The sequence below is a fragment of the Labrus mixtus genome, chromosome 9 (assembly GCF_963584025.1).
Source record: "Labrus mixtus chromosome 9, fLabMix1.1, whole genome shotgun sequence".
NCBI classification, from domain to species: domain Eukaryota; kingdom Metazoa; phylum Chordata; class Actinopteri; order Labriformes; family Labridae; genus Labrus; species Labrus mixtus.
In genome coordinates, this window is record NC_083620.1 from 2,288,902 (window position 1) to 2,301,367 (window position 12,466).

The following is a 12,466-nucleotide window of genomic DNA, read 5'->3' on the forward strand; positions in this document are numbered from 1 at the left end:
AAGAGTGAATGTATTGCTTGTGCATTTGTTGGGAACAAAAGGTCCTTGCCTTGTGGCTAAAGGGCAATTTAAAGGGACCTGAAATACCAATTGGCTCACTGTTGAGTTTGATAGGATGAGAAATCTTGATGAATGAAATGCACCTTGACTTATCCTGATGAATCCACTCGGCTGTAAACCTCAAAGCCAGCACCTCCATTGCCTGGTAGCCCACTGTTTTTGATTGGTGTGACCGCCACAGAGGTCAGCTAGCAATAATTCTCTCCCAAGTGTTGCGAGATCCAACATTTTAAACAAACAATGCACTCAAAGACATGAGATAATGTAGAAGGACGATGCTGATTCTTTTTGACATCTAGAACATGTTTTGATGTAATAACTAGAATATCTTTCCATGGGCTGTTTTTTGTACAATATCGGACAGAGAAAAAAAAAAGATCAATGATCAATCTGACAACTTGTCGGTGCCAACCATTCTCATTATACTCTCTGTTAATGCTTATGTTTAAGTGTTTAGGTGTAAATCTGTGCCCATGATACAAAAGGCTGACTGCAGGCTATATCTTCACTGGGGGGCCATCTCAAGGTCCCTCTGGCCATGTTCATGCCATATAGCATGTGATGTGTTTCTTGTACTACTCTCAATAGTTGGTCCTTTAAAGGAACATCAGAAAATAATAAGCCAGCTCTTTTCCTACCTTCAGTGCTGCCACTCTCTGATTGGAAGGTCAAACCTTTTTTAGCACAATAGCACTGCTAATATTGCAAAATAGCATTACACAAAGAAAACGGAGGTTAGTAATACACACGTTATGTAGGTGCAGGGCAGTGCAAAAACAGCAGACTGACGAAGAAGAAGATAGGCCCGCAAACCTGCTCAAATTCAACAAAAAGTTTTGATCGCAACGTGTCGACCAGAGGTCTTCTTCAGGTGATAATTATTGAACAAAAAATTAGCACCTGAAGAATTGCATTTGAGCAAGTGTGCCGGCCTATCTTCTTCCTCATAATAGCATTATACCACATGATATAATTTATCTTGTTTTATTATTTTTCCACTTTTGTGTGATTTGACAGATAATTTAAAGTTGCAGATTTTCACCAGGGCCTATGCCTGAATTCCTCAACCGTCTTTATCAAGCTGCTTTTAATCACTTCTAATGTATCACAGTCCAGTTAGAGTGTTTGTGGTTTTTTAACCACCTTTAAAATTGCCAAATTCTTTCCTTTAAATAATATGTTATTTATATCACGTATTGATTCATCATGAATGCATTATAGATGTTTTCGTTTCATCAATATTTAATGTTCATGCTCAAAATAAAATGGCAAACTATCATTAAAAATCTCTCTCATTTGAAGTGTAAGATTTAACACATTTTTAATCTGCATCCAAATACTCCCTGCTCACTCCTTCTGGGGACCTATTTTTCCTTTATACTGATAAACACTTGTGTTAAGTTCCACTAGATTTGTTGCCTTGTTTATTCATCTTAACTTCAAACACACAGCGCTATCTCAAGTGCATTCTGCAAACTTGCCGGAGATAGACGGGTTCTTGTCCTTGCTGAATAAAAGCACTGACCGTCTCATTGAAGGGAGCTTATACTCTTCACTTCTTCTTTCGAGACGGCCGAATCTCAAAGAAACTGGCAAACATCTAGTGTTTCTTTTCCAACAAAAGCACCCCTAGAGCATTGAACTTAAGGAGGATTAGAGTGCAGAATACAGTCAAGTTAGTTTATGTGAGTCCTCGCACTGAATGGAAGGAAGTGTGCTTTTTAAGAGTCAAGGAAAGAGATAAAACATCCTTTAGTAAAGAAGTCTTTAATTGTAATACATCAAATTTAAACACATTAGCATTAGCCAACATAAATATCATCTAAAATTTTTAACTGCATTTCCATCCTACACCTTGGTTCATCGACATGATATTTGGAAAGTTTGAAAATGTTACATTTTTGGGGGGTTAAGTATCGAAACATATAAATTAAATGAACTGTTGTGTACCTGCTTTGTAGGTGCTAATCAAAGCTTTGCTTGCTGGCAATCTTTAAGCTGACTTTTAATGTTTTTCTTGAATGGCATAAAATAACATTATAAAACATTCAAACATAGAACACATGCATTAGTCCTGCAAGAAATAAATGCAGTCATCCAGAAGGATATCTTAAAATGTAGAGCTTATAAAGCAACAGATTATAAATTGTGTCTGTGGAAAACTTGTTACCAGAGGGTTGAATTTATCCAATGGTAAATACAAGTTCTATGGTTTCACTAATACATTACATAAAACCGGCTGACTTTTTCCATTTTTGGCCAATGACCCTGAACAACAGAGGCTGTACTGCACTAACCTGATATTCTGTACCAAGAAGCACATGTGCTTCAGGTGTCCTGAGACTTTCCCTTCCAGGCATATATCAGGCAGAGTTCAACCTTTTAATGTGAGCCTTCCTCTAAGACGAGACTTTTCACAACACTATCTTGCTCTTTGTCTTGCCAAGTTGCAGTCGCTGTCACTAAATTGAAAATCAAAAAAAAAAACTCTGCCATTCAACAAATGCATATCATCCTCTTTTGAATCCTAAAGCTCCATCTTGTCTCCTTCACAGCTGTGAGTTCAGCAGCGCTAACCCGAGATGACAACCCAAGTTACTTGGTATCTTTTGTCAGTTTGTCCCAGCATGTTAGCTCTGCTTTTGATCATTTAGCATGCATTTTTCAGTAAAAAAAAAAAAAAGTAAATCATAAGTGCACCCAATAATACCATCTGCAACATCTGCTCCATGTGTAAACAAACAGCAGCTGCCAACAACTGCGGTGGATTAGTCTTGAAACACCCTAAATGCTGTGTGGAATAGGGTTGATTTTTAATGTGATTGTTTGAGGGAATCATTTTACACTTTATCTAGCTGTGTGCAGTGAATAAAGTCGATATAAAAGAGGCAATATTAACTCCACATTAGTCGTAAAGGATTTGCTAGTTATCGCCGGCTAGAGTTATCTGTAGATTTGTATCTTTGTGAAGCTTCAGGGTGCTCAGTCTTCACATTTGCATAAACTATCTAGCACGAGACAAGAAGAGTTTGACACAGTATGTTTTAGGAATTATCAGGATCAATTCTGGGGTTTTTGCTCAGTAAATTATCATATGCTTATGAAGAGGATATGGAACCAGAAAGCCTGGACTTAACTTTGTAGACACCAAAATCTTCACTGTGAGTGAGGGAGTGCTTTAGTGCAAGTTGCCATGGCAATAAGCGTCGCAGGCAGGCATGTTGTTGGGGGAATTCAAAGTGGGGCGCGATATGGATGACTAACATGTTCTGTGCTCAACTGGCTTTGTAGATGCAGAGATCATATCCTTACGCAAGATTGGGCCTGCCTCCATTAAGCATGAGCTGGATTAGAAGGGTGCAAATACATAACCCTTCCCATTTGATGGTACTCAGGGGATGATGTGTGGAACATGCTTAAAAAAAACGCATCTGATAGCTTAAATATTTTACACATATTATTTGATTGGACTATGGTACTATCCATGGAGTTATGTTTTTATGCCTTAGATAGAAACGTATAGAGAAAATGTTATGTAAGAATGCAAAGGAGCCTAGAACGCTGTCTTTTTTTCCCTGCAAATTCAGTCATTGTCAGTTTAAAAATGGACCTTATTTATTTGATGATTGATTTATTTGTTTTAATTCAGAAGAACACAACTTTGTGGCTTCCTGTCATGTGACTTCAGAACAACCAAGACTACAATTAAGCTGCAAACCTTTCTGGCATTGTCAAATCTACTGAGTCTTATTTATACCCAGTGGTCATACTACTTTAAACCTTGCAAATAACTGCAGCTTAGGCAGAAGCAGCATGCAATCAAATCACTTAATAAAAAAGCAGGAACGTTTTATTTGCTTGTCATGTTCTTCAGGAGACAGCCCAGCGTGGTTTAATCAGCGCTCACAGATGCACAATACAGAAAGCACTCGTTCTAATAAATTGACTTTCATATTTACTGTTCTCTGCAACATGCATCACAGGGGTAGTTACAATGTCAAGGTGAGCATTTGAAGTAGTGGAACACCCAACGACTGTTCTTCGGTTGAAGATTATCACGCACCAGCCCAAGAGCCATCCATTTAAGTGACTTTATCATTACCAGGCATGGAGTATGGATCCACAGAGCGAAATGGAATAGCTCGGAAAACTAATGGCACTTGACAGATACTGGTGCGAGATAACATGCTTATCTTTTTTTTTATTATGTGAAAAGAAGGCATTTTCACCAGATTGTAGTGTGTGCAGTGGAATGTGGGGGAAGTTGTGGTGGCAAGAAGAAAGATATAATGGAACATCCCAATTTGTCACTTTCAAACCAGTGATTTGTAACGCTTGGTTAAATTTGACTTACTATTCATTCTCGAGATGTTTTTTTTTTTTTCCCTTTTTTAAGATGAAACATGAAACCCAGTAAAAAAGTGTTTTTGCTTCAGAAAATTGCAGTACATCATCTACACTACATTTTTTTTTTTTTTATGTGTCTTCACTTGAAAGCAATCAAACCCCCACTATGGCATCCCCCCAGAGCAATAGATTTGTCTGTGATGGTGTAATGTGAACATGCTAGACAAGCTTTTAAAAAATGGGTTTAAAAAAAAAAAGGCAGAATCCAGTCAGAGGTAGAAGCAGGCAGTGTGTTGAATGAATTTAACAGCTGATTTTTTTTTTTTTTTTACGATATGTGTCATCGCTCCTAAAGCAATAAGTTAACGTATGCCTTATTAATTCCGCTGTATGTATAAGATGATTGATTCATTTTCCATCTGATGAGATTGACGAGCAGTAAAAGTGACAGCGCCGACGGTAGATGTACTACTCTCTACAAGGTGGGTGGTTCCACCCCTTGATTGCTCATTACAATTAGTTACAATTCAATTACAACAAGGTCAGTGACTAAATCAATCTCTGGCAGGCTCAGTTCTGTGTCAGGCTCTTGACGTAGGGGATACAGTTCGACACAGACAGACGTGTTATTTTAATATGTCCTCCGCATCTGAATCACCATATGAAAAAAACTACACAACTGTCATAAATAGAAGTAGGACGGAGGCTGTAATATATGGGCTTTCCTCTCAACGTCACCTCTAAGGGTAGCTACTTTGTCATGAGTGATGGACTGGGGAAATGGGGTGTGTCGTTCTCTCTCTCTCTCTCTCTTGTTTTTTTTTTTTTTCCTCACCGATCTGAGACTTGAGTGAGCAGCACCGGAGATTGCATTACCTCCCCATTGGCTGTTTACAAAGCCTAAGTGATAAGAGAAATGACTTAGTAAATAACTAAGACGTCCCTGTAAGCTCTCCTCCTCCTGTGTGTGTGTGTGTGTGTGTGTGTGTGTGTGTGTGTGTGTGTGTTTGATACACTCATCTACTAAACTGCTCTCAATTAACTGGTTGATTGTTTTCACCAGATTGGCCCCCGTGATTAGACTTGTGTGTCCCGGGTTTGCGTGTGTGTTTGTGTGTACACGTGGGTGTGTTTGTGCTTTAACAGTTTAAAGGATGCTCTCTCTGATCAAGGTCATTCTGGAGGAAAGCCTGCTTAGAATTGTACAAGACGATATATATGACATTTCAGTTCTGCTCCCCTATATGCCGTTTGTGTTGCCTACTGAACACTGTCATTACAGTGAAATCTGCTTGTTTTGATTTAATAAACTGTGAAGTCAGGCACACTGATCTTACTTAGATATCGCTGATCATTCAATGAAAAAGCTCATAAATCTTACACCGCTTTATGAGGTCATTTAAATGCATAGCAGGACATTCTGTTAAACACCCAGAAAATGATTTTCAGGCTCTCTGTGTGTGCAATGCATAATGCAATTCCACTTTTACTGCAGCCATGTGTTATTGGCTCTCTAATTTAAAGCTACTTAGACTGACCATTGGTTCCACAACACATTTTTTTTTTAATTCAGCCTGACTAAACGTCTTTCCTCTGAAGTAATTGGCATCCATTATTGGTCTCTTTGTCATCATTGCTTTTCAATATCATAACTTCTTGGACTACTCTTTATACCTGAATGAATTCCCCCCCCTTCATTTTTTTTCTGTTCCAGCACCTCCTGTTCGTTTGCATTTAACAAGCAGCGTGGTAAAAATTCACCCAAAATCAAAGCTCTCCTATTTCTCCTTGCTACACAGATTAATCTGAGGCACTCAGCATGAAATTAAGAATTGATTATTGTAAGACGATTCTGCTTGGTTAACTCGATTCAGTGACATTCTTACGCACTGACACGCCATCCTGTCCCTGAAGCCCGAGCATTAATTCTCTTAAATCTGTGCAGGTGACCTCACTGTTTAAAGATTTACACTGGTAGAGTCTTTGCACCCAGTGTCCTTGCCAATGAGAGCGTTGCAGCTCACGAGTGACGTCCGCTGCTTTTTGTTGCCACAATATATAAAGAGCCGAGGAGTCAGCTGCGGAGGCTTTCATACATTTCCTCTTCAATTACAGCTGGGTATGCTTGAGATGCACTGCATTGTGGTGGCAGGCAGCCAGTCAATGAGAGGTATGACAGCGGTGTTCTCAGAAGTTACATTTTCAGGATAAAGCTGTTGCATCTTTGATGAGTTGTGGTACCTCGCTCACTGTTGTGGCTCAAAACTCTGAAATTCTCAATAAAGCAGATGCCTCTGCGGTGATGAATGACTGCAATCAAAGTGACATTTCCCTCCCCCCCCCCCGAACGTACAGCTAAACTTTGTCTGGCTAAATTACACCCTGCACAAGTTAGTTTGTGTCTGCACATTTTTGAAGCTGCAGCCCCAGAACTCTTCACAAATAACACAGAAAAGAAAAAGAAAATAGGTAGCAAATATCTCTACATGGATAAGTCACATTGGAGGCTGAGTGTGCCTGTCTGTCACCCTCACCTCATATGTCTATTAGTCACAGATCATCCTCACACCTTGGTCCTAATCCAACACAGCGTGTGGTCCAGACAGGGGGCTAAAATCTTGAGATAAGTCTTTACGGGGGTTTTTTATGGACACACACAGAGATCCATCCAGGGTGCACCTTACTGGTGTCCCTAATTCTTTATCCAACTATAGTCTTCCTTAAATCGCCATCTTTGAACTAATCTGAAGAAAATCTGCTTCCATAGATGATGATAAGCAGATTCTACTCTTTAAGAAGACAAATCAGATACATGCTGACATGTCGATGAGAGGGGAGAGGGGTACACTAGAAAAACAAGTGAATAATCAGCCTGTCAGGTTTTTTTTTTCCTTGATTACTCTTAATTTAAATCATAATAGAATCCTGTATCAGAATCAGAAATACTTCATGAATCCCAGAGGGAGATTCTGTATGAATTTGAATGTTTTATTTTTATTTTTTTAAATATTCTGATAAAAAAAAATATGTAAGGAAGATACTACTGCATATCAAAGAATCATAACTACCATGGGGCAGTCTCAATGACTACACAGTTTTAATTGAAAGGATTCCAAGTGTCCCCGCAGGTAAACTAGCTTTGCATACTTTACGACAACCGCATACTGTCAATCATATACAGAAATTACCAGAAATAAAAGACAAAGAGTTTTGGCTCTGAAGGCTTTCTTATCTGACTATGCATTGCTTACGTGCGGTCTAAGAAGGATTCAGGCACACAGTTTTTCTATTGTTCTCTTGTGTTTTTTTTTGTCTGATGAATAGTGAGTGGCAGGTAAGCAGGTCTCCAAGATGATTGACGGACTATTAATAGCAGCTTAAAGTGGATGGCTCATTGATGCTTTGTGCTTTTCAACGTCTCCTGGACCACATAATGAAAACCTCTGGTGATCATTTTTCACATGTCCATCCCGACTGATTTTTTTCTTGATCCATAACTGTGTCTGTATCTAGACCCCCATCCTTTTTTTCCCTTTGGATTCCCATCTTAGCTCTCCCCACATTCAGGTAAGCCAGTCATCAGATGACCACCCGCTTGCTGTGCGCTCCCTGATACAATAATTCCACCCCATGCACTGGCCTGATATTTGTCAGCTTAAGGGCTATGAGGGGGCTCAGTCTGTCATTTATCATGACAGCAGTGCATACTTATTTTCCATTCTATTTTGAGGTTTGATTGACAGGCTAGCAGCCTTGACATTCTTGCAGGCGTTGTGGAGCCTGTTATTATGCATACATTAACATTCTGATAAACACATGGTTGGCCATTGAGGAAATAATTACATGCCATCACTCTACAGTCTGGAAAGAGTGTGCTCTGTTGCTTGTGTGTGTGTGTGTTTGGGCGCACACACATTCATCTCCATGTTTCATCCCATAAATATGATCTCCGTTCCTCTTCTTCCTCCCCGTCCATTAATTAGTTCAAATTCTGCACCTCTCATTTGGAAGGCACTCTGCCCAAAGCTCATCGTGTACTGCATCTCTCTACAACCCACGCAAAAATACTAATAGATCCCCCCCCCTGCAAGGTAAATATACTTCAAGCTAGATTTGAGATTTTACCAAAAATCTGTCACTCCTTTGTTTCCAATGCTGCTTGTATCTTTGACTTAGACATGTAACTATGGAGAACCAGTGTACATGCTCGTTTGTGACAGTTTGCTCCATGCGTCTCACAGTTTGGCTAAAAAAGGTAAGATCTGCATTTAAGTTAATTAATGATCGTTTGATCAAAACTGGACCGTAACAGTTTAGCCAATAATGTGACCACCGAATGTTTTTTGTTTTTCCAATTAACCCATGACACATTATTACCAAATTAGAACGCCGTTTCCAAATAGTGTTCTAGGGTAAAAGCACATAATGTAATACTTCACGTCATCAAGTACACTATTTCTTCTTCTGTAACACAATACAATATGACAACTTTGTCAAACCCTCACGTTTCAAAACTGATACGCAGATGAGAGTTGACAATTGACTCCCCATGTTACCTTGCCCCAGCACAAAAGGACCCACTGGGCTAATTATAGATTGGCAAGCAACATATTGACAAACTTCCCAGAGGCTTTCAGTCACCACCTAAATCGAATTCTGTTCACAGCACAATGACACATAGTATCAATCAAGCAGCCTGTATCTCCCGACACCTCCCATCTGATTGATGGGTCTTGGCAGTGAGTGATTATCAGAGTGTCAGTGGGCTGTCCTTAATAATCTGTAAAACCCTCAGACTACATTTTTTTTAAATACCAGTAAATAAACAGCTCATTTCATATAAACAAGTGAAGACTCTATTATTGCAGTGTTTTCTAAAAAGTAATTTTATTTGCCCCCCTTTCCTCCCTCGTCCTCACTTCTTGATCTGCAGCCCTGACACTTTGTAAAATATACATGTGTCAGCAAATGCACAATGCACATCTTCCGCAGCACTCCTAAAATACCTGTATAAAAACCATGAAGCAAACAATAAAAAAAAGGCCAAGAGTTGCAAGTCTGGCAGAAGGTGTCAGATTATGCTATAGTCAGCCAAGCTAATTTAGCGGTACCTCCTGAATTTTTTGGTGCACTTGCACAACGTTCCCTTGCTTGTGTATGTATGTGTGTGGGTGTTTACATAGATGATTCAATATGTGTGTGGTTGGTGCATTTGAAGGCTTGGGATTTGACTACAGCCTGGGGTCAGATGACACTTTGGCCCAATTTGTAATCCTGTGAAACCTGCAACACCGATGGATTCCCCATCCCTATGGAGCCTCTATAAAAGAGGAGAGCCCTCTGGAGGCCCCATAGGAAGAAAAACCCTTTGAGTAATAGTGCAAATGGCAACATTGAAGTATGTCAAGCTGACAAGTAGGACCCACAGTTCCTGAGGGAATCTTGTCGGTTAACTGCTGTCTACTAAGCCTTGGTGCAGTTTGACTCCCAAGCTCCTTTTTATCTTATGGGGCCCCCATCGGTAAATCAAAGACTGCAAACACTATCTCCCCTTTGTACCTTGACTAGAGCTCAGGCACTCATGGGGGAAGCGGGGGCTTACGTGAAAGAATACCTAATGCCTGTGTGCCGACAGGGGGCTGCCCAGCACTAGAGCGGAAACCGACTGGAAAAGTGAAAGCGATGTGATGTGATCGTCGAGCTCTTTTAACACATAGTCCTAGCGAGAGTGGGGCTTTCAATTATTCACCCTTTTGCTTTGCCCTTGAAGTGTACATTAGTCTTGTTTCATTCTGTGTGTGTTAACAAGCGATGTCTGGCCTGCGCCGGCAAGGATGTGGCTGTCACAAGCATTTCACTTCATCGCTTTTTTTGGGTGTGGGGGGGGGGGAATAAAAGGCTGAGGTAGAGTGTTGTCGTCTAACATCAGCTAAAAGCAGCCATGATGACAAATAAATGGAACTTCTCTTTTCATACATTAGCCTTCGGAATAATAATCACAGACACCCTGAGAAAACGCTCGAGAGGAATGAGACAATGGCCGTGTGTTTGAGAAAATACATTAAGAAGTCAGAATGTGTGCAAAGTATTCAAATCTCTGCTTAATCACTCAGCCGGGGCCCCTGGTAGATGCTGAATTGGTTATGAGTGTACCATGATTTCTCATAACATGTTTACATTCTATATGTGATTAATTAAAACCCTAATACGACCAGAAAGAAAACATGTATTATATCAACCTATTGAATTTGTTCACCCTTTTACATTTTATGAAACTACACCGGCTAAGTCATTACAGAGCATTATCTTGTCATCGATTGCTTTGATTTCAGAGTATGAGACTCAAAGGACATTGGATTTTCCCAGCATGTCAGTTTCTTAACCAATAAACCGTTACATGCTTAGACATTCATGTAAAGGAAAAGTGACAATAAAAATTCTAGCGAAAATTGATGATTTTTTACCAAGAGAGTATCTATTTTTGTATATATACCAAGTTAGAAGAATATTTTTTACTCATCAAATCCTATTGGTTTAACATATAGCAAAAACATATGTTTACCCTTTATGTAATAATCTTATATAAACAACAACAACAGTTTCAGCCTCTTATTTCAGTCATGCACCTCACCGTGGAACAATATTCATCTCTGTTAATGATCTTTTTTTTACTGCACAAATCAAATTGTGGAGAGTTAATTACTGTGAGGAACAGCTTATAGCTTACAGAAAAGCTGTCTCCTCCTGACCTGGATTTCAACATTGTCTCAAGACTAGGTCTTCAGCGTGTGCCAGCCAGCACAGCTTGAGTGCTTATATTTAGACAAGACTGCCTTCTGCCCCGAAATTACTCATGCTGTGGCTCCCCTGGGATTCCTGTTAGCTCATCCACTGCTTCTTTCTTTAAAAAAAAAGGCAAAGGGGCTCTGACCTTTCCTCGCCGCCTGTGGTGTTTGTCCTTTGCATGGTGCCATACCTTGACCTTTTCAGTCCTTTTAGATTGCAGCAGGTAATCAATTAGCTGATACTTAGATTATCACAGCCAAAGGTGAATAAGACTGCGCTGGTTTTGCTTTGTATGAAATATTGTTTTTTAACGATTTCTCGGCTTCTCTAGTCCCCGGGGTATTCTGGGTGCACTGAGGTATGAAGTTTCTGTCTGTTACTTTCTGGTTGTGCACACGGATTAGGAGCGGTGTTGTGCTGAGATTCGTCCTTGAAGACAAAGAAAGGGCACTAAGCAAAATGTCTCAAGGTGTTTTTAGAGTAAGGCTCAGACTTGGCTGTGTTTGTCGTTGCTAAGGGTTTTTGGATTCAGGCAACAAAAAAGGTCCAGTAAAATTTGGAATAATTTTCAGTCTCCACTATGTTAATTAAGATCACAATCAAAAGCCTGATAATTCTTTGTGTCGAGCTTTATCTAATGAGCCCTTTTTTTCACCTTGAGAAGGCAGTTCTAGATTTGGCCTGTTTTTAAAATGCACTGCATGTGATTGTTTTTTTTTTTTATTACTGTCCTTGACAATCTCATCTTTAAACGAGTCAGTGGAGAGTCTGTAAATAATTTTGGGAAGCAACATTAGCTTTCTTTTGCTGGATGGAACAATGCACTGATTAGGGCAGCCGGGCCTCTCTGGTGAGCACAAAGCCTGTTAGGTGCAGCATCGACCTTCAGCCTGTAAAGGAGGTCCAGATCTCTGTTGGGACGACAGAGCCGATACTAATGGCTGCTTCCTCTCGAGTGGGTGTGCTGGCTTATAGATTTGCCAATGTTTATATGCAAGTATGAAAGTCATTTTGCATGAATAACAGTATGTGCACAATTGATGCAAAACTTGGAGGGGGAGGACAAAGCTCTGTGTGAGTCATAGAGATTCATGGTGTGGCAGAAGGTAGAAGGAGTGCTGCTGAAGTCAAATGGAAAGGACAGGTAGGTGGAGACTGGATCCAGAAACATGCCTGTTGCTGTCTGAAATCATACAATGAACTGGAAGAGTTTGTTTGGACGAGGCCTGTTGAAAGGTGTAACAACATCAGTGCTGAAATAGAATCTAAATCA

The 12,466-nt window shown here is 39.9% G+C and overlaps 1 protein-coding gene across 12 annotated transcripts in view; it reads left to right on the plus strand.

Moving 5' to 3' along the window:
- kirrel3b (kirre like nephrin family adhesion molecule 3b) overlaps positions 1-12,466 on the plus strand; it is a 163,804-nt gene that overhangs the window by 22,513 nt on the left and 128,825 nt on the right. The gene's annotated exons all lie outside the window — the stretch shown is intronic.